Source organism: Trachurus japonicus, chromosome 13 (assembly GCF_045865225.1).
Source record: "Trachurus japonicus isolate A0001 chromosome 13, Traja_1.0".
In the NCBI taxonomy this organism is placed as follows: Eukaryota; Metazoa; Chordata; class Actinopteri; order Carangiformes; family Carangidae; genus Trachurus; species Trachurus japonicus.
In genome coordinates, this window is record NC_140919.1 from 25,214,202 (window position 1) to 25,241,730 (window position 27,529).

A 27,529-nucleotide genomic window follows, 5' to 3' on the forward strand; every position below is an offset into this window, starting at 1 on the left:
AAGACAGAGAGAAAGGAACAATGAATAGAAGTGGATAATGTGTCCTCTGACCTGTAGAGACACTTCGGCTGTCTTTAAACTGCAAGGTTCAAGTGGCCCAATTCTGATTTTTTTCCTCTCAAGTGGCACAGATGGGATCTGTGACATGAACGTCTAAATGGGACAAAATACGCATGGAATCGGATATTGTCAGATCAGATTCAGGCCCCCGTTATGTGTGGAAATAAATCAAATAGAAATCAGATATCTGCCAGTGTGTCTGTTTGGGGTCTAAACAGACAGATTGGATCTTTCCTGGAAATGCGTGTCGTACGTCATCAATGATAATATTAATATGAACCTCTGTAGACTGTTATTGACACTTGGGGCTGACCTGGACTACCTGGGCCAGCTGTGGTCACTGTCACAGTAATTATTACATGTTTCACTTCCATTTCCTCACTAGTTCTTGTTTTCATATAACATTCATTTACATGCGGACCGAGGGTAAGCGAGGGAGTGTGAAAAAAGAGAGTGTGCGAGAGAAACACCAGATTTCACGTTTGCCTGCTGGCAAAAACTGAAAGGATCCAATTAGAAATCAAGTGAGGAAAAACAAACATGTACACATGTCCAAAAGGCTTTGTCCTGTCCTCACGTGAACGATGGAGGACCGGACGGTGGCACAACTGTCCCTGTCACTGCACATCTCACAACAGATCTGCTCCACACAGCCACTTCACTAACTTCATTTTGCAAGGACAGACTGGATGTTAGTTGTGCTACATTTGTCTGCATGCCATTTGGTGGATGAGATTTTATAAGATTTGCTTTGCCTCAGATATGACAGAGTATCATGCCACACATAACCCTCTGGATTCCACCCTCGTGTTACTGATTTTGGCAATGTGGGTCCATGACTTTGGAAAGTGAAGATTCTGATGGAGTGCTGAAGGGCAGAGTCCAAATATCCACCGTCTTCTCCAGGACTGTTTATTCTAGCTTCATTCCATGAGGACAAAAAAACATGGACCAATACGTTAAGCAAAATATTTTTGGATGTGCACTACAGTGTAACACTGTGATTTATTCTACAGTTGACCTAAATATGTGACTCTAAAACCAAACTGATATTGAGTTTGTAATTTGCTTTAAATATTAAATAAATATATAACATTACTGCAAAGCCTGGGCAGAAAGATGAAAGTGAGAAGTAGATCATGGCACTGCACAGGAGAGGAACCAAATTACTTAAACATGTGAGGTCATGTGGAACTATAATCATGTGGGTGCATAGTGAGCTGGCACTGTGCATTTTTTCCTTAGTACTACCTGTTTCAGGAAAATGTAGTCTTTGTTTGTGGTGTCACTGTTACACAGCTGTAAGCTACAATTTTGGTGTCAGTGTCGCCTTGTTGTTACAACACTTTCATATTTTTTTAACCCTTACAAACTGTTCAAATTTGATACCTTCACAGTATGGTTCGGGTCAATTTTGACCCGGACCAAGAATTCCCTCATAGTAAGTGTCTATATTGAATTTTAAACTACAGATCTATTTAGAATGTTTAAATAGCCTATGACACATAAATTAATGTATGATTAAGTGTTAAAAAAAATTCAGAGAGCAGCGAGAGTGCATTTTTTAAGTTTTACAATACTCGTTTTTGGAGAAAAACTTCTACTATTATACAGTATTACATCCTGTTCTACATAAGACATAAACACATAAAAATGCACTCTCCCTGCTTTATATATAATATGGTTTTCTTTGGCATTGTCTTCCTGCTCTGACATTTTGGAAGATCAGATAAAGGGCCTGTTGTACCAAGTCTCGCTGCCATGATGTCAGTCACTGAAATGGCAGCTCAGGAACCTCTATGTCATGACCCACCACCACCCTCCCAACGCAAATTGATTCAAATGTGTTACTTTATAGATTATTTTATTACATTGCGGGTGCAGGTGCTTGCAGGTGCAGATCTCGTGTCCGTGTCAAGGCACCCCTTGACCTCAGATGACCTCTGTTCCATTTGTGCACCATACTGTATGATCACTACTATGCTGTTTTACTATTTCACTGTTTCGAGGTTTCCCCATGCCCCCTCAGCAGCAGGTGTCTGTCTCTGTGGGAACCTGGGCAAATGTGGTGGGAACACAGGCAGTTCTTGTGACAGTGTCGAAGTCCCCCTTGAACTCTGTTTCTGTCACCACTGTCCCATAAATTATACATACAAACATGGCTTGTACAGTTCCACAGTTTCAAGATTCCCTAAAACCACAATTTTCCTTGATTTGACCCACACTGGTGGATCTAAAATCCATCTAAACAGATACGGATATTTGACCCGAAACAGCCTCAGTGTATAAAAATTTGTAGCACCTGTTCAAAAGTATACAATTAAAAAATATTTTCATTTTTGTGTATTTTGGGTCACTTTAGGAAAAGTCATAAAATTTCAGCCTAAAAGAATGATGTTTACGGTATTTTTTCTGCTGTCAAATGTCAAAACGGTTCAAATTTGACTCAAACAGTATGTAAGGGTTAAGAACACTGTCTTAAGCACACATGTTGCACATTCTTAAATTAGTGGTTAATGTGCTTGGGCTCTCAGTCTGTCATGACACCTTTCACCTTTTGCAATTTTTTCCGTTATAATAAGGAATCAAAGTGTTGTCAAACTCAAATTGTCAAATTGTCGCTTGACACTTCAGCCATGACTCAAAATATGTTTGTGTAGGCTACCACTGGTCAGCAGTACAGTATATTATCCTGCCCAGTTTGTCTACCAGACAAATCAATAACATTGAACTTCCATTCAGTAGGAGGTCTGTTTACTACCTTTCCACTGTGGTTCCCTGTAGATACTCCTAAAACGATTGTCTCTAAGCATTATGTTTATGATCATTTCTGATACTGACACAACCTTATACTTGGCCTGCATCTGTTCAAGTTAACAATGACTCAATGGAACTTTGTCATGGGCTTTTACTGGGTTCTGCACCCACTGCCCAAGACCAATATTTTTCACCAATACTTAGCTTCATTTAGGAAATATCTGGAAACACTGCATACATTTGTATTGCTTAGCCCAGCTGTATCTATCTACAAAATCTATCAGGTAGTCACACTTCAGGGTTATCTTATTCGTTCCTCCAAATTCAGCTGAAACAGCAAATACTCTACTTGACCCTAAACACACAGTTACTTTCTCATTTTCCCAGTTGGATGACCATAATTCTTATAACTCATTATCGCTTAAAAAAAAGAAGAAGAAGAAAAAAAATTCCTGTTGATCCAAAGTGTTACAGCACATATACTGACAGGAAGGAGCAGACAATATTACATTCCTTCTGTGTTAGGTTTTCTGCATTGGCTCCCTTTGAAATCCATAAGAAATGTACAACAATTAATCACAATAAAATCACAAGCTGATGCATCGCCTCCTGTCGTGATAGGTTTGAGCTGCAGCAGCTGCAGCTAAAGCAAAAGGGAAGAATTACAAAGTGAAAGTTGGAAAATAGGGAGGAAATGCGATGAAATGAAATAAAGTGATGGTTAATGTGTGGAGCGGTTCATGAGACAAGTCCGGCCCGGACAGTTCGCCTGTTTCCGGTCGTCATGTGCTATGATCCGACGGTCAGAAAGAGGAGGAGCTTAGTCTGACTGTGAAAACATGGAGCTGCTCTTGTCGATGATTCTGCAGTAACTTGTCTCATATATTGCTTCACCTACGGCGTGAAGAACATGCACTAAGGCTCCTGTAGATGCAGGGTTACTGTGTGTGTGCAGCACTAGCGTCGGAGTGAAACAATAACCTGCAGATCAGAGCTGACGTGTACTCCGCTCGTAGTTACTGTGAGTCTTTGAGCAATAAAGCAGAGTAAAAAGCTAAATATTATATAATAATTATAATATATTCATCAACAACCTGCTCAACCTACAGAAACATGAACGTGGAGGAGATATTTTACTGTGATAATAGATGTACTAGCGGTTCTGTTGCGTCATCCCTCTCACTGCAGGTAGTAACTAATGCATAGAGAGACATGATCACCTTTACCTTGAGACTGTGTGAATGAGTCTCGGGGTACCATAGCCAAACAAAGCTGGAGCAGGGCAGAGGTTAGCCTGTAGCTATCTGGCAACTTCAAGTCTGGGGGCGAGGGGAGGGGAATCAACATGCTGCAATGTTTTGAATTTGACTGCGGCAACAGTCTTGGCCACAGTCTTACATACTGTACAGTTCCCTTAAAACGTCTATCTTTGACAGAACTTATGTTTATGGTTGTTCTCAGGTGAGCCCCAAACCATCCCTTATACATGAAGGGATTTGATCTTATACATATCCCTCTGGCTGTTCCTTTAGGCTGCTGGGAAACTCACTCTGTCCCCCACTCCCTCTCTCTCTCTTGCTTCCCTCCTTCCCCCCATGCATTCATATGAAGTAATTGCATCTTATTATATACTGTATATACGTCTTATCATTGTCAACAATTGGTGCAGCTATCACAGCTGCTGTTTTCTATCAGTAACACAACCACATGTGTTTGTATCACCATCATTACTAAACTGTATGCTAGTCTTACAATGATTGAATACAACAGTAAACACCTATTGCTGTCACTCTCTTCTATCCCCCTCATTTCTGTCCTCTCGATCCAAGCTTGTCGAGGCAGAAAGCCACCCACCCTGAGGGAATGGGTGGCCATTCAATCGGAGGGTTCTTGTTTCCTCTCCACTGTCGCCAAGTGCTTAGTCATGGTGGGAACTGATGAGTCTCTCTCTCTAATATCGTAAGGTCTTGACCCTACTCGGTAAATATGATTTGATGCTATCTAAATAAAATTGACTTCAACTGAAAGACACTCAACAGAGAATTTCTCTTTTTTTATTGGAGGGATGATAATATCTCCAGATTAAAAATACTCATTGTTGCTACATGCTTTTCTTAGATTTCCTTGTGTATTATCCAGCAAGGCGAGTCTGCCAGATACACTATATACAAATAAACAAATGAAACTGCAGGCAATCTCCCGAGCTGGTTAAAAATAGACATGTTGTAATGTGATACTTCATATTCTCCATCCTCCCACAATGTAAAAGCAGAGCAGAAACAATGATTGATTATACACCGACACTTTTGTTCTTCTATCAGCTGTTCACTCCATGTCACTGTTTCTCTCTTTCAGATAAATTTCTTTCCATCACCCCTCATTATTCTTTCCGTCACACTTCTCCATTCTATTGGCCTCTTAGGGGACTAATATGGAGCTTGTCTTTTCTCAGCCATCCTCATGCATGTATTTAATACGTAACAAACAATAATTCCTGCTCCTGGTCAAACTCCTGCCCCATTTTCTTACACTCTCACAACTCACTGCTGTATTTCTATCATGCAGAGCTGCTGTTGTCAGTGTCTCCACTGCAATGCCTGCTTCTCAGCTCCTTTTCCTCTCTTCCGGGTCATAAATCTTTAGTTATAAAGTACATTTCCTACAGAGGATGTAATTCTCATTCCAAATCACACCCTCCAACTCGCTTTTCATTTTCTTGTTTTTCTCATGATCATCTATCTCACAGGCCCCCTTGCTCAATCTTACTGTTTTCTCAGGCTCTGTGTGCTCGGTTCATATTTCCATCCCATCATCCATCTCCCACTCTGTCTTGCTCAGTTTTACGATGCCTTTATTGTAATGTATCTTTAATGCGTTTATGTTGCAGAAATTGGTACCAACTGTGATTTTAAATCCGCACATACTTCACTTGGTTTACCAACTCATCCGTCTTGCATATGCTCAGTATAATATGAGTCTACACTATAATAACCATTCTCTTTTAAACATTTAGACATACCTCACTTGGTTCTAGCATGCATCCAAACTGTGTTGTATTTGAGACTATTCAATTATGCATGTACGGGCTTTTCTGTGTTAACTCAGTGTGGATGATAGCAATCAGTTTACCCACCATTACTCACTGCTGTGCTTATTCAGCTATGGAGAGTTGATAATACAAGAGAAAACAGATCCGAGCTGTCTGCCCTTGTTACCAGTTAGATTGGGCCATTATAGCTGTTGGCAGTGATTTGAATGACACTCTAATGCCCTGCAAATGATAACTGTTGAGACATCTGGTGCATGGTGGAGCTTGACATTCCTGTCCCAACTCAGTGAAACTCTACTTGGAATGACTTGTAATAGTGACTGGCTGTCTAATACACTTACATATTCCAAGTTTTGTACAGCACAATGGTGCGAACACTGCTAAAAAATATGACTAAATAGATTCATCATGTTGCAAATCCAGAACCCTGCATCTAACCTACTTTCAGACATGCTCACCAAAAACTGACATTTTGTAGCAACTGAAAAGTAGAGACCGGTGACCACCCCATAAAAACAAAGGTAATAGGTTTCCAATGTTCTAATCAAGACTTGACACCATCCTGGATGGACAGAATATATCACAGACCTGTTTTCCCAGTCACATGGTGTCATGCCATTAAAGAGATAGTTTAACATTTTGGCATATTCGACCATTGCCATAATCCCTACAGTAGGAGTAGGTTCATTACCTTTAATTGCGGGTGCAAGCTGTTGATAGATCAACAAAATGTTAAACTATCCCTTTAACATGTCTTAAATGAAGCCATCCAGCATCATTTTGAGGTGATTACACTGGCAGGCTCAGCTACATACAGTATGATAATCATTTTCTAGAAGTGGCTGTAAAAGCTGCCAGAATAACACTCGGGATGTATCCAACAGTGACAAATGTTTATGGGCTGTCTATAGGGCTGTCAATGATTAACTCTTGATTATTCAAAAGTTAATCGCACATTTTTCATCTGTTCTAAATGTACCTTAGGATGGGTATTTTGTGTTTAATACTCTTATCAACATGGCAGTTGACAAATATGTTTGCTTTATGCAAATGTGTGTTTATTATTATTGCAACAATCCAAAGCAAGGACAAATATTGTCCAGAATATTCTGCAGAATAACCTCTGAGGTGGATTGGTACAGTTGTCCATGCATGCATCTCTGTTACCAACTATGCCGTGTGGTCTGTTTTTGGTGACGAGGAGGAGGAGGGCTCTCTGCATCAGTTGTGTGCATGGTCAGCGTGTGGTTTTAGACTCAAACTACTCTGGTGGTAACTGGGTGTTTTCACACACTGGTGGTGCAGATCACAGTTGATCTGTGATCCGTTCGGATCACTCTTCACGGATCGGCACGAAAATGGTCCACGGATTGACAAATGAAAAAAAAAAAAAGTTGTGCATGGTCAGATGCAAGCATGAACTGATGAAGCCTCTTGGATGAGAGGTGAAACGTCTTCCTTGACAAATAACCAAGTCCAGTTGCGTTTGATTTAAATTTCCTTGAGATAACTATGACCTGGACAAATGAGAATATTCACAGGCTTGTGCATGTACAGTAGTGTGGGAACACGTAAGCGCACCACCTCAGCTGCGCCCCAGTCGCGCACAACAACAACAACAATGGTTTGTTTTTTCAACACATTTACTACCACCTTTCCACTCAGTTGATCCGAAAATGATCTGATCCATGACCCCGAACCGCTGTCCGGTCCTATCCATGAGGTTTCTGATCCATTGCACCCCTATTGGTGTGGACCTTTTTTTTTTTTTTTCATTTTTCAGCTCGTATGATTCGTGTTCACACACGTTTGTTTTCACTCGGGTCCAAACGCCGCCCCACGGCCGGAGCATTATGACATCATGATTTCCATGACGTGGTACATCATGTTAACAAGGCAGTTCCAGGCAGTTGGAGCAGATCGATTCACATAACAAACGGACTGCACCAGAGTTCAACTGTAGCCATACCCAATTGTGACTGTTGTGTTCACACTGACCCAAACACAACCTAAACACTGCCTGTGTGAAAACACACAGCAGTAAATGCAAATAACATTGGTCTTGCCAAGAGAACCATCTGGCAGGACTTTGAAACTGACCTTGCCGTTCAAAATAGTTGTTTCTTTAACAGTTCCGGATGGTTCTCAGAAACTGACAAACGTCACTGCTACTGTACGTCGCTTCCATGCATGTATGTGCATAAATCGCGCCTCAAAAATAATTTGTGGCATTAAAAATAAATTGCATTAATTTGTAATTATTGCTTTAACTTTGGCAGCTCTAGTTTTCTTCTTCTTTTTTTAAGCAATCCACCAACACATTCTAACAGTCCCTATGTTTTGCTTGACAGTGTGATTTCCACTTTGCATTTTGTGAATCAATCAGCAGCTCCCAGGCAGATCATTTTTCAATGTGTTTACGACAGATACTATGCTCCCATCCCATGCTATGTTACACTTTGGTATGTTCACTGAAGGGTTTTGAACATACTTGCAACATAATTGTCATTAGTTATGGGGAAAAATGCAAGAGATACTCAAAGCACTTCAGACACAGTTATAGGTGCCATTGCCTTGGAGGAAATTAAAACAGCGGCACAGTTTAAAGCCTTTTAGCTTCAGTCATACTGGAGAGTTCTGAAGTCAGTAATTAACAACACAGACTGCAAGAACATGTCCACATGTCCATTTTCTTTGGGGATAAAAAAAACTCCTTCTTAGGTCATATTGACCCTACCTGTGGAGATTAAAGACACTTCCCCTGTGCTGCTTTCTGTTTTTCTTCACCATTGCACAACCAAACAATGGGAACAAGCATGTGTCTTCACTAATGTGTTTACTGCATGCTGCAATGCTGTTAGTGTTTACTGTTTGAACAAGTACTGAGCTTATTCCTTTCAACTAAAGTGGACCTTCTTCTGATTAAGTGTGAGCTCTTTAGTCAAAGGAACTAGTAATGGGAGGTCTGGCTCTTTTGGCTCGGCTCCCTTAGAAGAGCTGGATCTTATGGCTCTCAAACGGCTCTTCATTTAGTATCACTCCTAGTCTTCTATTTTAGCCTTATTTAGCAATCATGAATGCTTGGTGTGTTAGTATAGTAAGCATTTTTTTTTTTAATGAATTGTTTTGGTTACCAAAAAAAAAGTAAAATACACAGCTACTTTTGGTAAACATTTTAATCAACCTTTAAATCAACAATGAACACAGAACCACACCAAACAAATCAAATAAATAAAGGCAAAAGTGTTAACATTATGACACTTTAGATGAAAGTCTTTAGTGCAGGTTGGCAATCAGAAATAGATTATGCCTCAGCTTGGATGGGCTGATGTGATTTCTCCTTTCCGTGATTATAGGTCCTGTTTTTGAGAATACTTACTCTGAGGGGGCCGATGTTATGACGATGCACAGACTTCCTTCAATTACCTTAACCAGGTGTGTGGGTAGACTGAAGCCTTGTCCTCCCACCAGTTCAGTGGGTCTTCAGCTCTTTGGATGAGGGGCTCCTCTTTTATCAAAGAGCCTCCACACAGCAGAAGCTTGTGGTTCCTGTGAAGCCGCCCCTGCTCCAACTTCTTCCTCTTGGCCCTCTGATGGAGCTGACAGGCTGCTGGGGTTGCATCTTGCTGCTGCTGTAGTTTTTCTTTGATGTGCCAGCCACATCCACAGCTTTGCTGTGGCTAAAATTTTGAACAGTGGGTCCAGTGTAGTGGTTTCTGAGAGCACAGTGTTGTACTCCATTCTGATAAATTTGCTGTTTCATGGATGAGCATAGAGCGGTGGGCAGCTCTTTTACTTTATCCACTGTTATACTCCTTTGGTGGTGGCCTGTTACCCACTGCAGACCCTTGCAGAGACAAAGTATTTTGGAGACTGTGACATAGCTGAAAAAGACAAAACTGCAAATGGGAAAATATAGGCTTTGTTTGTTGTGATACATTGCTCTTTTTATAATTAATAAATTGTCTGTCACAGTATTTTGCTATTTACTGTAATATTTAACTGTAAAGTAAAAACAACATTGTTCAAGGTACCTTTCAGCCCTTGTCTCCGCAGTCACCTCCTCAAAGGTCTCCAGAATGGTGCAGACCTCTTTCACTCAGTACGTTTACATGCAGAGCTTAATCGAGCTATGCTCAAAATTCGATTTTGGCGTCAAGTCGGACTTCTGTCCTTGTCTCAATATACATGCAACTGAGAAAATCGAATAACTGACGGGGTCTGCCCCCTCATGTGCCGTCACCTGTTGTTTCAGCGGGTTAATACGCCTCCTGTCCTGTTGACTTTTCTGTCACCTCGTAAAAAACTGAATATAAACAACTTAGTAAGCTTAAAAATAAATTCTCAACTGCAGTTCCTGACCAGACGCACCAGTCTGGGCCGGATTCGTGCTGAGAATAGATACGGGCTTCCTTTTTCCTCTCTCTCTCTCTCTCTCTCTCTAATAAAACAATCTGGCTGGTTGCACTGTGTGAAATGTATTGAATCTGCGCTGACGTTGTTTTTTTTTCTTTACTTTGCGGGTTCCGGCTATTTTTTACAGTCTATGGGTTCGGGCGGCTTCTCTGCTCCACTTAGTGCCGTCTCTACGGTTGTGGAGCATGCGCACATGCATTGTCCAGCTTCAGTCCGACTAAAGCTGCGTTCACACCGGACCTTTTGTTTTTAGAACGAGCGACGAGTTTACATGTTAAGTCAATACAAACGAGCGATGGAGCGTTTTATCGCCCAGGCGAAAAAACGCTGGGGCTCGGAGCGACAGCGACGGAGCGACGGAGCGTCGGAGCGACGGAGCGTCGGAGCGTCGGAGCGTTTTTTCGCTCGAGTCGCTCCTGTCGCTCGAGATGAGAAATCCCAACTCTCCGGCCGTCAGTCGCTCGTCGCTCAGCGCTGATTGGCTGCCGTAATCCCGGTGGTGCCGGTGTAAACAGAGGCACATGGCAGTGGGCATGACGTCATCGAAGCGAAAATGCGAGTCTGCTGGCTCTGTGCCAAATTGACGAGCGTCTGTACCTGAGCGACGGAGCGTTTTTTTCGGAGCGATACGAGCGACAGCGACAAAAATAAAAGGTCCGGTGTGAACGCACCTTAAAGGGATAGTTCAACATTTTGGCAAATTGGCCCATTGCCATAATCGCTATAGTCATAGCAGTAGGTTCATTACCTTTAATTGTAGGTGTAAGCTATTTTCAGTACGGCGGAGCGCAGCAGCTGGCTGCTCAGAGCTACGCTATGGAGGCTAAGGGAATTTCTTGGTTTCCCTCATTAAACTCATCAAATTCAACATCCCAAAACTCCACAGCGCTTTTGTAGACAAGTTGTGACCTGCACAACCACCACGCTATGCGCTAATGACGGAACGATACGAAACGGAGCCGTTTTCGAGGTAAATACAGGGTAAATACGGAGACTGCTTGCTGAAAAACTGTCCCTGAACGCAACGCGCATCAGCGGTTCTGTATGAATTTACCTCGAAAACGGCTCCGTTTCGTATCGTTCCGTCATTATCTCATAGCGTGGTGGTTGTGCCGCTCACAACTTGTCTACAAAAGCGCTGTGGAGTTTTGGGATTTTGTATTTGATGAGTTTAATGAGGGAAACCAAGAAATTCCCTTAGCCTCCATAGCGTAGCTCTGAGCAGCCTGCTGCTGCGCTCCGCTGTACTAAAAATAGCTTACACCGACAATTAAAGGTAACGAATCTACTGCTATGACTATAGCGATTATGGCAATGGGCCAATTTGCCAAAATGTTGAACTATCCCTTTAAGGTGTATACATGACGGAGAAAATCTAATTCCAATCGCATTATCTGGGTGTCTTAATCGGACTTCTCCAACTCCGATTTCATTCGGACTAAGGTGTTTACATGCACTTCAGTTGTCCAGTTATAGTCGGATTAAGGCAATAATTCGGTTTTTTCAAGTGTCATGTAAATGTACTGAGTGTCTCCCATTCCTCTTGACTTAGAGTATCAACAGGAGTGTTTATCACTGGAGATGATGGAATCTTTTGTCTTGATGATTTGTTTCAACATATAAAATGTTGTATTCCACCTTGTAGCACACTCCTGTTTGGGCTTTAGCATGGGGATCCCCAACCAGTGTTGCATGGACTTCAGCTTCTCTGTTACAACTGTGCTTTTGTGGAAAAACTGTACAATAGCCTTCACCGTGTCCAACACGCTCAGGGCATCTTTAATCATCAGGTTTTTTGTGTGTGCAAGACATGGGTAGTGGGTCCACTGCAAAATGTTTATGGCTTGTTTTTATGTTTGCTGCATTATCAGTAACACAGAATACTACTTTGTTGTCTAATTGCCACCCTTAGTAGCTCCTCTTTCAGGTTTTCCACAGTATGTCTCTTAGCAAACATAAAAAAAAACTGTGAAAAAGGCAGGATGCCATCTTAAAGTTCTCAATAAACAAGTGACAAGTGACAGACATGTACAGTATATGAGCATGTTGTTCTGGATGTCCAGCAGTCAGTTGTCAGGCAAACTGCTAAAGCTTTTTTGACCATTTCTTGCCACAATTCACGCTCTGTGTTATGTAATTGTGGGATAATTGTTTGGGACAAGGTTTTTCTACTGGGGAGAATCCAGTGCCTGCCTGTACAGCTGGTTCATTTGCAAATGACACATCACTAGAAAGAACAAGTTTTGATCAAAGTGTCCTAAAGTCAGGTAAAGCTCCTTTATTTAATTGCATATAATGGATAACAACAACAGAGTTTAAATCCGGTCGCACTGTAAATGAGATCAAGAGGCAACATTTCACAGTGGTCAGACACATACCGTAGGTAGATCAGCAAAACTGAGAAACCTTAAAAAGCTGTGTTGTTGCATCATCCCCCATTTGAAGCAATTAGCAACGCAAATCACAAAACCTATACATAAATAACCTTCAAAGAGAAATGGAGAAAGAGGGGAGTATGAAAGACTACAGGAGGGGAATGATCACAGGAAACAGAACAAATGAGAAGGCAAAAGTCACTAGAAAGGCAAAAAAAAATATTGAGAAAATGTTGGTGAGGAAGAACGCCTCAGGGGAAAAAATAAAACAAAACAAAATGAGGTGAGAGAGAGGCAGGAACCTGTAATTGTTTCTAGGCCCAACTTTATCTAATTGAAACTACATCATAGAGATCACCCCAGTGAATCTAGACAGACAAAAAATAATAATAAAAAAAAAAATCAAGAAACAACTCACCCCTGTGGAGGACACTCTCACATCATGCTCTGCTAATACCCTAGATTGATGGGATTATGGGAATCATTATTCAAGATGATATCTCAACCTCTAAAATAAGTACAGAGACCCAAAGTTGCTATCTGAGGCATAGCAAGGTAAGGCATGATTCTAACCTCTGAACAAGCAAATGTCTTCTCATTCCCTCCCTTAATTCCCTCATTGAAGGATACTTTTCCAAGAGAAGCTTTTATTGTCCCTGCCCATGTCCAAGATATTTGATATCTTAATAATGTTTAAAATAATCTGTTTTGCTCTCAAGGGCCTCTGTAGGTACGCTTTACTCTGGCAACTTGTATTTGTATTTGCATGGAAATTCAGATTAAAGTGGAAATCCTAATTTCCTTTGTGGATGTGTATATTTATAGAACCAACTGTTTTTGTCATGTACACACCAGTGGGACACAGCAGGGATGTGAGGGCTTTTAAATCTAGGGATCAATAACACTTCAGTATGAAAACAGATAATTTGCTTTTAAAATCAGTTTTTTAACACAGTGAATCAGATGTTAGTGGTCCATAAACATAGATGGATTGCATCTTTGGCTCAGGGACAGTTAATAGATTGTTGTTATATCACCAACATCAAGGCGCTCTGCACCTTCATTCATAGAATTATGATTGTAAATAATCCAATGTGATCTTTGCACCCAGTACCAGCAATTCATCCTTGTCTTGCACATGTGTGTGTAGGCTTGTGTGTGCGTGCGTGCATGTAAGTGTGGGTTTGTGCATGCATTCCCCACCACACCACCACACACACACACACACACTCACACACTCCTACTTTCCTACTTTCCGAATACAGAACACACTGCACCCCGCAATGGAGATGGATTACCCTGTCAGTGTTCTTGCAGAACCACTGCAGAGTGTCTAGTGTGTATAATTTAGTATATTTGCGCCAAAATATGTCTCTGTGTGTATGTGTACATATGCTGACTGAGTCTTCATCATACAGTATATACCTCTTTGAGTATTCCCTGGAATTTGCATGTTTGTTTGCATTTGTGGATTACTCTGCGGAACTTTGTGTCTGTAAGTGCTCAGTTGCTGTTGCTAAGTGCTTACTTAATGTGCATTTGTTTTTGTGTGCACTCAAGTAATTGCATGTTTTGCATGTGTGTGTGAGAGTGTATGTATTTGTGCTCCATATTTTTCCACAGTCTACCAGAACACTGGGTTATTACAGTTTTTCTCAATTGTTTACACACAAATACTGGTACTTGAAACACAATGACCACAAAATGTAGCCCATGCACCAACCCCCGGGCCCTGAATCAATTCTGCTAAATACTCAAACTGCAGTTCAAAACACTACACACAATTCTCTGCATTTCGCACAATTTTCACGAAGAAAATCTCTTGTTTTCACAAGGAATACACTGTCTAAAGGTAACTGCCCTACTATGCACACTGACTCATCACATGGGCAAACACCTGTCACACAGTTTTACAATTAGCAATCAGAGCTTTAACATAAAAAGGCAGGTGAGCTCTTCTGTTTTGGAGCAATGGATGCCAACATTGGAAACAGTTGTAAGATGACTGATGATTGGCTAATGGGAATTGATAAAGGTTTGCTGTCAGGTGTAATTTTATTAGATTTTACTTCAGCTTTTGATCTTATAGACCATAAATTGTTGATTGAAATGTCACGGTTTTGGTACCATGGCTGTCTCATGGTTTGGGAGTTATTTATCTGACGGAACTCAACGTGTATATTTAAATGGTACGCTATCGAACTTACTTACTTACTTACTTAGGCCTTTGTGTTCCTTTCGGAACATAGGCCATTGATGAATTGAACGCTATCGAACAGCAAAGGTTTAAGCTGTGGTGTGCTGCAAGGCAGTTGTTTGGGACCACTTTTATTCTCTATTTTTACAAATGATCTCTCTCTTGTGACTCAAAAATCCAGTTTGGTATTGTATGCTGATGACACCACATTATATTATTCTGCATCTACAATAGGAGAACTTCACTCTGTCCTCTCAACGGACATAGATGCTGTTTCTGAGATGCTGAATAAACAACTGTTATTATCATTGGCTATTCTTTTTTCCCTAAGGTGGACAGCACAGGGAAAATAATCAAAATAACCGACATACTGTAAGTAAAAGTGTCTAAATGGAGGTTTCGGTATATTTTTGGTTAATTGCCCAGCCCTAGCCCCTAAAACACTGCCCATCTGGTCACATTCCTGGACACCACTAGATCCCAGCAGCTCAGGTACGTTGTTATTTGGGAAAACGTAAGTTTCCACCGGGCTGCTCTGGTTCGTAACTGATTCACTGCCCACCCACCCACGCTTTTTAGTTGTTTATCTCCCCCCATATTCTCCATTCCTCAATCCTATTGAAGAATCGTTTTCTGCCTGGAGATGGAAAGTGTATGACCGTAATCCAAAAATGTGTATACCCCTTCTCCGAGCTAGGCAATACTTCCCCCGCTGCTTGGCCAGGGAAAACGCTTGTGATGTGGAGGAGGTGTTGTGGCCAGACTGAAATAGAAGAGAGGATTCAGCATATAGTTTTTTTTTTTTTACTCTAACTGTACAGTACATTTTTCTGTTGTTTTGTATGTAGATCACTGTATGTGCAATTTTGTGTTGGTTGGGATGTACACTGTGTACATTGTTTTTGTGTGATACATAAAATACTGTATATTTGTTACCATGCATTTGTGTGTTCTGAGTATTAAAACAATATTCTAAAAATGTTTTACAACGCACCTAGTAAGTGTAACACTGAACAGAAAAAAGCCCTTAAAGTCATTATGATGAATGGAGTGTTTTCCATTCATCAGTGTTTTACATTGAGCACATCAGTGTTCAACTGGTTCTTATAAATGTCTATTCATATGATTGTTTGTGTCTGTCATTTGAAAACAAAATACCATTTTGAGAAGAAATAACATTGTTTTGAATGTAAAGTTTAATTTTGGGTGATTGAGGGGTTTTGCCCATTGTGTGGATGTTTTTTGATTTGTGTGTAGAGTTCTGAGAGTATGAGGCATGCTTTAAAATAATGTGTGTAAACTATCGAGAAAAACGGTAACACAGCAGCAGCATCCATCTGCTGCATGCACACACAACCAATCTGTATGTACAAACACACGCAGACTCAAAGTTTACCTAAATTAAAGAGGGTGTGTTGGTTTAAATGAGTGCATGCTTGTGTGTCCGGCCCACAGGTATCCATGCATGGGGTTATACGTTTTTCCTGAGCTGCAGCTTAATCTTTGTATAATGCTGTAGTGATTGATGATGAAACCAATGTGTTACACAACAAAAACTAAAACTAAAAAGCTAAAACAAAAACAATGTGCATACCCCATATATACACCATACCCCATGAAATGCATGTATGTATGTCTATAAATATATGAGATTATGTAACTTAGCAACAGCCAATGACACATGGATGATAGCAGTGGGGAAGTGGGAAGTGTGTGTGTGTAGCCTATCTTCTAGTTGTGGGGGTGTAGTGACAGGGTGTGTATGGGGGTTGTGAGAAAGTGCAAGATTGGTCTGGAGATCTCGTAAGTAATGAATTTAGAGTGTTGCTGTCAGAGACCCTGTTGAGTGTGTGTTTGTGTGTGTGTGTGTGTGTGTGTGTGTGTGTGTGTGTGTCTGTGTGCATGTGTGCATGGGTAGGGGAGAGCGGATGGGCAGACTCAGGGAGAAGAGAGAGTTAGGGACACTCACATTGCATAAATAGTGCAGTAACAGTGTGGTGGACCAAGATACACATCTCATCAAAGTGTCCTTGTATCATGGTAAAAACAAACACGCTGAGCTGCTTTTATTCACAAGAGCTCTTACTCTAAGGGAGAAGTTTTACCATGGGCTCATTAAGCTACATTTTAATGAAGTAAATACAACCATATGCCTGATTTAAATTTAAATCAGCTGGGGAACACCCCTCCCACTGTGCCACCAAATTCTCATCAGAGCCCTTTTTTTTGTATTTTTATTTATTTTTTTGTATTTTTTGTGGGAATTGTTCATCACCCCATTAAAAGCCCTAATGAAAAGCAATGCATTAAGGAACTCATTAAAAACTTAATGTGATTAAAGCATAATGTGTGTTTGCACAACACAAAAAAGAGTTCAGCACCTCTAGACCACGGCAACTGGCTGCAGTGAAGTGGTGCCATTTCCGACGGGAGAGCAGCAGCCAGTCTTCGCCTTTTCACACATATAACCAGGGTTCTAAATTAACTTTTTAGATCACCAGCCAATTTGAATCAGAATTTCCACTAGCCAAATGTTTTCCGGTGAAAATAAGAGAGATTCTTTACGTTCATACTGTGTTTCCCATGAAAACAGCATATTTTTAGCCTAGCTATCATACTGACAACTGAAATAATTACTTTCAGGTATTGTGCCTCCTCTATTACAGATTTTCTCCATTGGTTTGGCTCATTTTTCAAAACAGAAATCACATTCTCAAAACAACATGGACAAACCTCCAAACCACTTGGCAAATGTTCACAAAAGAATTGTATTTCTCATTCATTTCATCACATTGTAGCCTAAATGTCTTTGTACATCTTTGCAAATGATTAAGTACAGGTAATGTGTGATGTCAAACCTTATAAGCTACTCTTACCCTACAATCCCTAGTTTTTATTATTTTATCATTTATTTAGGCTATTTATTCAGTTTTACACACAACTGTATTCTGTTAGCTAGACAAAAAAAAAAAAAACTAGTCCAGTAACTATTGTCAATGAAGGACTGGGCTAAGACTGAGAGGTGGACATGAGGGATATTTCAGTGTTTCTCTTCTATAAAACACATTCTACATGTGGGGGCAGAGCTCTGTGGGAAACAGTCGGGGAGAACCAGCTGGACAGGGAACCAGGATTTGACACAACACCGACAAGCACTGAGAGCCAGGTAGCATGCGCTGCAGGAGAAGCAGGTCCGTGCAGCTGATCGATTCACTTGACATGCAGTTTGCTTGCTGCCTCCCAAGAAGTTGAGCTTTTTCATCTGTGCACCGCGGACATGCACGAAAAAACAAACAAACAAACCGCGACGCATCGTCTGCCGCCGCTACGGCTTCACTTTCGTTGTGAGCGGGCATGTGGCGCGTCTATACGTTGCATCTGAACGGTCCCATGCACGCACACACGCTTCAACCAAGCGGGCCGGTGTGAGTCGCGGGCGACGTGTTGGAGTCTCCTCTCTGCTGTAGCGTGAAACACCGGCCTGCGCACAGCCAATGGGCGTCTGATACGTCATCACGTAGCATGCAGTGTTCATGGGAAATGTAGTAAGTGTTGCCAGGGGGACAAATGACTGAGAACAGTAGAGCGGCTCTGGCCGTGATGATTGCCTTGTGCATCACCGGCCAAACTGGCTAGTAAGTATTTATTAACACCCGCCAAAATGATTTTTAACCCGCATTTGGCGGGTTGGCGGGTGTTAATTTAGAACCCTGCATATAACATATTTTCTCTGTGGAAAATGAGACTGTTTATAACATGGCTTCAAACTGTGTGGTAAAGGAGACTGTATAAAAATCCAAACAGCATAACCCCCTAAATAGGCCAACACAAGATAAGCGGTTTGTCCTTAACTTTTTTAGTTATAATAGTTTGATTATGTTGGCCATAAGCTAAAAGGGCAAGTGGGAACTTTATCAGCATCTGAAAGAGCTAGTAATATAAACTAGGTGATATGGCTGAAATACAGGTTCAATCCAAAATAGAAAGGTAGGAACTGAATTTGTTTTCATTAAAAACCTGTGCAATTCCTGTGATGTATTGTTTTCTGATTTAGAAAACATTTGATCTTTGTAATTTAATGAGATAGTTGGACAGTTTTCACCAGAGAAACAAAGGGGCTTTTGTTTAGTCAGCTTTTGTCGTGTCTAGTGTGAGCATCTGTGGCAGGTTGAACAAAACTTCTCTGTGCTACCGCAGAAACTCACCATAAATCTTTGATAACCATTTTGATCTTTCCAAATGACAACCTGTTCAACGTTCAGATATCCCACACTCAGACCCTTCTTTGGCCGACAAGGGTACAAATCCCTGCGCCTGCAAGGATCTGTGCTGCCAAAATGTCCTCAAGCAAGAAACTGAATCCCTGCTGGCTCCAGTGGCACTGTTCTGTAGTTGACCCTGACCTTCCCGCGGAGGAGGATGAGCGACGAGACACTTTCTCTGTGGGGATCAGTGTTATTATAGCCTATGTGATGTGCTGTTCCCCTTCTAAAATCAATGGAGAAATGCATGCCGGTGCTTCTCCTTGCCAGCGCAGCGGCTGCCTCAGCTTTAACCTCAGAAAAAAACGTTGTTTTATCTGTCATAGACCACAAAGACATTGTCCAAATTCAATTATTTACATTCCCATAAAAGTTGTTTGACACTTGAGAAATGATCCTGAATGTGTTGCACAAGGTGCATGATATTAGAGGAAAATCCAATCTATTCTCAACCCATTTAAAAATTAAATAGCTAACAATCTGAGAGGAAATGGTGCAATTGTTAAGTCTGGAGACATTTCGGTTAGAATGTGTGGTTTCAATTTGAAAGTGAGAATAGAAAAGTAATCACTCCTCTCTCCTACTAACTCTTTTCTTCAACCTTCTCTCACCCTCTGCCTTAATCTCCAGGAGTCACACATGCGGATTCTGCCTTCATTATGTACACCTGTGACTGCACTTATTACCCATGTGGGCCACAGCAGTGACCCATGATTAAAACATGCGTTGGAGGCTAGTGTGAGTGGGTCAATAGGCGTTATTCAGTGTTGAACTGCAACTGTGCTTTTAAATTTGGATTTGATACAGTTTTAACACTGCTTGGCCTTGGTACCTAAGGGTGAATATTTCTTTAGTGTAATTCAAGGACTTTACAGTTCTGTTGGAATGTGTTTGACCAAATCTGAGTTGGCAGCAACCACTAATCATCTAAAGAGCAGCTTCTACTTACATTAAACTTCAGTGTGACTGCAGATATTAAGTTGTTGCATAAACTTTCATAAAGTCATATACAGTACACTGCCTGTCCATAAAAAAATAATCACTTGGATTTAACTACTGTAAGTTAATAGGTAAGGTATATGCACAGTACACCTTGTGCCAGATGTAGCAGGGTTCTTACGGATCCTTAAAAAGTCTTAAAAGGCATTGAATTCATTAATCTAAAAACAAGGCCTTAATTGGCATTAAAATGTCTTAAATCAACTTAATCAAATGTTAACATTTGGTAAGTGGGATTTCATGATTATAATTAGTCTCAAATCTCAAAATAATAGAGACATAGGGAAGTTAGTGGCGGCCGGCCCATCACCGCTAAATTTCTCACCGCCACCAGCTCCCACATCGGTGTTTTTTTTTTTTTTCCGGACTTTTTATGCATTTGTTTTGAAAGGACAGCTGGAAAGAGACACAGTCCAACCCAGGGTCGCTGCGGCATGTTCTACCAAGTGAGATACACGGCGTTCACGCTGTACTACTCAGCGTATTTAATAAGAGCTTCTTCGATCGAGCGTTTCAGTGGCAGTGAACGGCCACTGCGTCATTAATGCCGCCGCTGCTTCGGAGTCGGGGCAGACACACATGTTATGATGGAAACACCATAATTCAAACTAAAATCCCCGGGTTCAAACTAAAATATGCTTGCGAGAGCCGGGTTTTGGTTGATTCGAAAGGGATGGAAACAATTATGTTCAAATTAAGTGTGACGTAGCACACTTTCACCCCAACTGCTCCCGTGTTTGCAGTTCACTCACAAGGCAACAACATCAGGGTTTCCACTACATGTAATTGATTGTGACGCACCACCACGGCAAAATAAAAGCCCCCACACCTTGAGAATAATGTTTTCTTTTCTTTTATATGTTAAAACAATGTAAAGCAGGGTTTCCATTACAGTTACCATTAGCCTACTTTGCACGCTTTTCCACTACACAGTTACAGCTCGACTCGACTCGGTTCAGGTGCTTTTCCATCACAGCTGAGTTCACTACATAGTTCCTCCTCAGCAGGGCTGTAGACAGGTTTTTGAAATTGGTGAGGTCAGGGGGTGAGGGTATGTGAACATGGAAAATGCTCACATTATTGACAAAAAACTATGCAGCACTTTGGACCCCTCTAGCTAGTAGTTATGACCCACAATTAAAGTAGACTGAGACTTAGATATGAAAAGGAGAAATGTCCTGTGGTTTTCAGCCTTTTATGGATACATTTAACCTACCGATTACAGCTGAGAACATCGGGTAGCCTATTGTTCCCTCTCCATATAAATTGCTCTGAAAAAGTATTTGCCCCCTTCGAGATTTCTTACTTTCTTGCAGATTTGTCACACTTAAATGTTCATTTTATAAAAAAAAAAAAACACAATTACACAATTATATAAAGTAGAATTTGACTTTTCATTATTTATTGTAGACCCATTACAAAAGGAAAGGGGGCTGCCACATGCTTGACAATCAGGACAGAAATGGTCTGTGGTTTTCAGCCTTTTAAGATTACATTTAGCCTACCGTTTACAGCTGAGAACATCAGGTATTGGTCGCATTGCAATGTGTTCAAAGTGCTTTCCGCCCCACATCAGACCGCCAATAAACAATGTGGACGAGGTTATTATAGGAGGGGGGGGACATGCCAACCTGTGGAAAACTTGCGCGAATTTGTAGTTTTCACCACATTTCCCAGTAATTCGAATCACTTTGGATGGAAACAGAGCAAACATGTCCTTTTTAGTTTATCATCCCCCCCAATCATTCATGTAGCAGTCACTTTACCTTGGACCACATAGGAAAGTGTGTAAAACTGTCCCTAACCCTAAGTAGTAGATGTGGTGACGTTTTTTTTTTTTTTTGCATTTGTGTTCATTGTGAAGCAGGTCTTAAATTTAATTTCAAGTGGCATTAAAAACGTCTTAAAAAGTCTTAAATTTAACTTGGCTTAAGCTGTAGGAACCCTGTGTAGATTCTAAATAAAACAATGGAAATTCAAGGTAGAGCCAGGGAAAACTGTGAGGGCAGAAAAACTATAGTTACACTGTTTTTGTCTCTGCTGTTGAATTACTGGTGTTTTGGCTGACTTAGAAACACAGACCTAGGTGGACAGTTGTCACAAATAATAACATACTCATGGCTTCATGTGATGCCAGCTGATTTTGCTTGTTTGTAGTAGCGGAGCAATATTCACACCCAGTGACGGCTGGTATCAATGGGCTAGTGGGGCTAAGCCCTCCCTGCATTACACAACAAAAGATGAGAAAAATTTTTTTCTAAATAATATACAAAAGATTGTTATAAGTCTTAGTGAAATCCTAAGTGGCAACAGTATCAAATAGTTTCAAGAAAAGCACAGGATATCTGTAAATGGGCCCTCGCCATTTACCGACTGTTTGGGCTAATTTCATTCCTCCCACAGGCCGATCGGTTCTGACCAACCAGCAGTGGGCTGATGCTGGGTCAATGATTGACAGGCGTCATGACCCGCCCCCTCGGTTTACTTGTAATTGGGGCTAATTTAATTTAGCCCAACACCGCTGTTTCCAGACCAATGACAGGAAACAGAGGAAAAGTTGTGTTGTTGTGGGAGGGAGAAGACAGGAAACAGCGGCGCTAGGCGCTAGCATCACAGGTAGCATACTTTACCGCTCTAAACTATCTTGAAACAGAGAAAAGAAAGTCTCTAAACTCACTGGGAGCACCAGAAAGGCCGTCGATATGAGCTATGGTATCGTCTTTTTATTTTTTTTTGACGAGCATTATCGTCATGTGTGTGACTCTGTGTGTTTGTTTGTGTGTGTGCGTGCGTGCGTGTGTGTGTGTGAGTGTGTGTGTGAGAGAGAGAGAGAGAGAGAGAGACAGAGAGAGAGGGAGAGAGAGAGACTGTGTGTGTGTGTATAGTGAGTGAGTGTGTGAGATAACCAGGTGGACTAGACCCTTCTACTTAATGCAGTGTGTAGGCCTAGTTACTTTTGTGCCAGTCAGATGGGATGTAACTTACTGTAGCTACTGCTGTGTTAACCATTTAATGGGTATAATTTATTTATTAGCCCACCCAACTAATTTCACCACCAGCCGCCACTGTTCACACCAAAGTGTTAGTTTGTTGATTGATTTGAGGGTCAGAGTGTCATCCTGACTCATCTCCTGCATCCCTGTTGCTGGCAACAGCTCCCTCCAACCTGCCAGGCTACTGATTCACACCGTTGCCCTGACAAACTTTCACCTCCAATGTGGAACTGATACACTACTGGGATCTGAGCCACACACACACACACACACATGCTGTCTTTCATAGATTTGAGCAGGGCACTGAACCAGACATTTGCTAATGGCTCTTTGTTACATGACTCCTTTGCTTCCATCTCTCCTCTCTCTATTTACGTCTGTTTCTTGCTGTTTCACACTCTGTCTCCAATTTTGTTTGTCTCCATCTATTAATCTTGTACTCCTTTTGTGTCATTGTCATCTTGTCTTTTTTCCCCCGTCGTCTGTGTTCTTAGTCCCTGTCCCTCACTGTACTGTATCTCCTTTCTAACGCTCTGTCCTCTCGCTGTCACTAGATAATAAGGTGATTGCGGCTTACTGGCATGCGGCATCAATGCTTGTTACACTGCAATACTAACCACTGCCCCTGGCTTACTGAAATACAAGCCACACACACGCACACTCTCTATTCCTCGCTAAATGTACTTTACATATCTCATCATTGCCTCAATTAGGACAATCCTTGTTATATAATTCTCATCTTCTTTGCTCATAGTATCTGATAGATACAATAACTCTGCTTCCTGTATGATATAACTGTCAGCTCTGAACATCAATAATTCTATTTTTATACCTGTGTAACATGAAGCCTGCCTGTTGCTGTGTCTAGTTCCAACTTTGTGTTTGTCTGTTGTTTGCTCTCCATTAGCATAAAATGATTTTACTTTGTAAAAGCACACATAATAGCTATCTATCTATATTCAACATATTGACATTACTGCCGCATCCCCGCTTTTCTTAGCTGCTTGATGGCATTTGTGGTAATGAATGCATTTTATTTCTAGTACATTTTGTTGGCTACCATGGCCAGAGTGAGTTAGAGAAAGTCATATACACAATAAGGACTGCCTTGAATGCTGCCTTCTGGGGATGCTGGTTATCTACTCTAGCTGACTCCCTCCATTCTTTCTGTTCTTTATTACTTTGGGGTTTTCTGGTGGAGTCGAGCCAAGTACCAGTGCATGGCAGCAAGACGTGCTTTGTTTTCAGTGGAGGAAGCAGAAGCAGTCAACACAACCTTGAAGTGTTTTTAAAAATCTGTCCCCACCAACACCAGCCTCTTCTTTTTGTTATCCCAGCATATTTTACTTCAAATTGTCTACTATTATGCGTGAGCAAAAAACAATGAATCTCCTCATTTCTCAATTTCTTCTCCCTTGTTGCTGTCATTTCGATTTCTATTCAGCTGCTTTTAATGTTTGGACAGGAAGTGAAGAGTCATGACAAAACACCAACACAACTCTACTGTAACAGCAACCGAGGAAATCAAGCAAATATGAAGATCTAGAGTCTGTTTGATCACCAGCCGTTTGATATGCAGGAACAAGCGTGGCCAAGTCGACCTTGAGAAATGATGAATGCTAAAGAGCTGACTCGTGAGATGTTAGCATGTAGATTTTAATAATAAAGCCAGTGCGCAGGGAAAGAAAACAAATGCAGCCCAGTGGCCCAGTGTGCTGTTTCGATTCCACCTTTATATCCGTGCTACTGTGATTCTAATTTTGTGGCCTTGAGGTTCAGAAGCCATGGAGGGACCATGAAGCAGGCTAATCTGCGCCCACCTCCCTCCCCCCACTCTTTTTCTTGCTTCTCTCTATCCATCTCTGTCTCACTTGCACACACTCACACACTTTGTTTATACAACAGAATCCCCCCAAATACTCACTGGCGTAGCTAATGGGGTTCTGACATCAAACGCTTCCCAATCTGAAACACTACTAAATATAGACCCTTTCTTTTCATCAGGTTTCCCTATGTTTATACTCACTTTGCCCCTCCTTAATGGTCTCTTCGTTAATCACTTTTTATTATTTCCACCATCGTATAGTTCTCTTTGTTTATTTTTACCCTCCTTGATGCCTTTTATGCTTTCTTCCAACCCTTTCTGCCTTCCTTCCTTTCTCTCTTTCCTGCTCCTATTCAAGGTTTTATACAGGTTTAGCTGTGACAGATGCGTCTCATTTTGTAGGGCGCTGCAGCAAATGCCTTAGAATAGGTGATTGGGGTGTAATATTGTTGCAGGAAAAATGCAAACGAAGGCAGGTGAGAAAGGAAATATAACTGAGAAGGTGGGAATAAATGGAGGAGAAACAGGGGCGATGAGGAGAGGACAACAGGAACATGGGGGAAATAAGAGACGGATCAGTGTACAACCACTGAACAGAGGGGAGAAAGGGAAAACACAAAAGATAAGGGATAGGAACGAAAAAGGAGAAGGAGAGGAGAAAAGAGGTTAGAGAGACGTGTGTGCCACTTAGTAGTCATCACAGAGAAGCTTTCTCCATTCAGGAACTCGGCGTGCAGCTGTCGCTTCAGGGAACTGATCACACACACACACACAGTTACAGACACAAACACACATGCACAGACACGTATACACACACACTATCTTCCTCTCTCTCACACACACATGCACTCATGCTTTGGGCTGTGCTTTGAACTGATTCCTGCCACTGGAGAGGCACACACAGAGAGTCGGCTGATAATAATATTATCCTATGGCCTTCATATGGTAATATGGTTTTATTGCTATGAAGAAATATGAATATTATGGCTTTCAGAGGCAGCTTAGGGAATTACATGGCTGTCATGGTTCTCAACTTCAATAGAATATTTAGATCCCCTATTTATCTAGGGTCTCTGGGTGGGAAATCTATTAAGTTATTTACCTTTGCCATGAGATGTGCTGGCATGTTGTATATTCATACCTATGAGTACGCACAAAGGTAAAACGCAAGGTGCACCTTGAGATGCCGTCTAGTGAAGGTCACAGCTCGGTGGGGTGGCCTGACACACATCTGGAATGGGACTGGCTGTGGCACAGTGCAGAGTAAACACACAGCGGGATGAAAGCAGGTGAACACAGACGCTGCAGGAAGCATGCAGGATAGTTTAGTTCAGGGTAAATCTTATACAGAAGCAGAACCCGTTCTCTGAAAATAAAGGGAATATGATGCTCTCTTCACTTGTGTCCGGTGAAGATACACTGCATGAAAGCCATCCCCCCCCAAAAAAAAGACCTCATGAAAGAGGAAGAGGGCTTCATTATCATTCCAGGGATGATGCCCTTTCTTCAGGAAGTTGCCCTGTGAACTGACAGAGATCAAGAGTATCTCTCTGTTTAAAGGGATTATACTCAAGTCACTCTCAAACAGTGACAACAGTGCAACTGACAAACAAAATATAAAGCAAGTTCCTGTTGACTGAACAATTTCACTGCAGTCTCAGCACAACACAAAATCATTGTTTTGGCTAATCACGACACAAAAATTCTGTCGGGGACTCACTTTTAAAAAAAAATCCTGATCAGAGACGGACAAGGTGTATGTTTTCTGGCTTTGCCTACAATTGGTTCTACCATCCTGGGGCAATATCCTTAAAATGCCATCTGGCTAAATGTGGCCCCTCATTCGAATCATGCGGATAAATCACATGTTTGTGGAAGCAATTTGAATGAAAAAACAACAACTCAATACTGGAGTTTTTAAAGCTTTATGCTTTGATTGTGGCAAATTAAAAAAGATTGGCTCATCAATGAGTCAAATCAATCCATTAACAGGGTTTGCACAACACAGCACTACTGTGATCACTGCTGTCTGCTAACCCAGCAAATTACATTTGGATCAGTCCCATGGCTCCATCTACTCATTTACCGTCTTTATCAATGTTAAACACAGAGGCAGCCAATATTTTTTTCCTGTATACATGGTAATTGTAATCAATTGGGATATCCCAATCAAAACAGCGACGTACGGACAACGTCTCGACGCACAGAGAACGTGATGACCCGATGCGCGTCATTGCAGCTTTTTCTTCCTGTATCCAAAAACAACAACAACAACAACAGCAGTAAGAGCACGGCGGCACAGTTGCCAAGTCCGCTTGTGAAAGAGGAACTAAGCAGGGATTCTTCCGTGGCTATGCTACATTTTTACCTTAATTAAAAAGCTCCGGACTAATTGTGATAGTTGTTAGTTAACTGACTTGTGATGAGTGAGAATGGAGGCTCTCTGCCTCCCACCTGCCGTCTCATGGCTGAAAACCAACCTTGCAACATCCCTCTCATCAACAGCTCTCGTCTCTGCACACCGCAATACAAACGTACTCTGTAACCCATAATCTTTTGTTTGTGACAGTTAAAACTACACAAACACACACGTCGT

General features: G+C 41.4%; 1 protein-coding gene across 3 annotated transcripts in view; it reads right to left on the reverse strand.

Annotated features, from left to right (window-relative positions):
• LOC146976026 (leucine-rich repeat and fibronectin type III domain-containing protein 1-like protein) overlaps positions 1–27,529 on the reverse strand; it is a 210,947-nt gene that overhangs the window by 90,067 nt on the left and 93,351 nt on the right. The window lies entirely within an intron of this gene.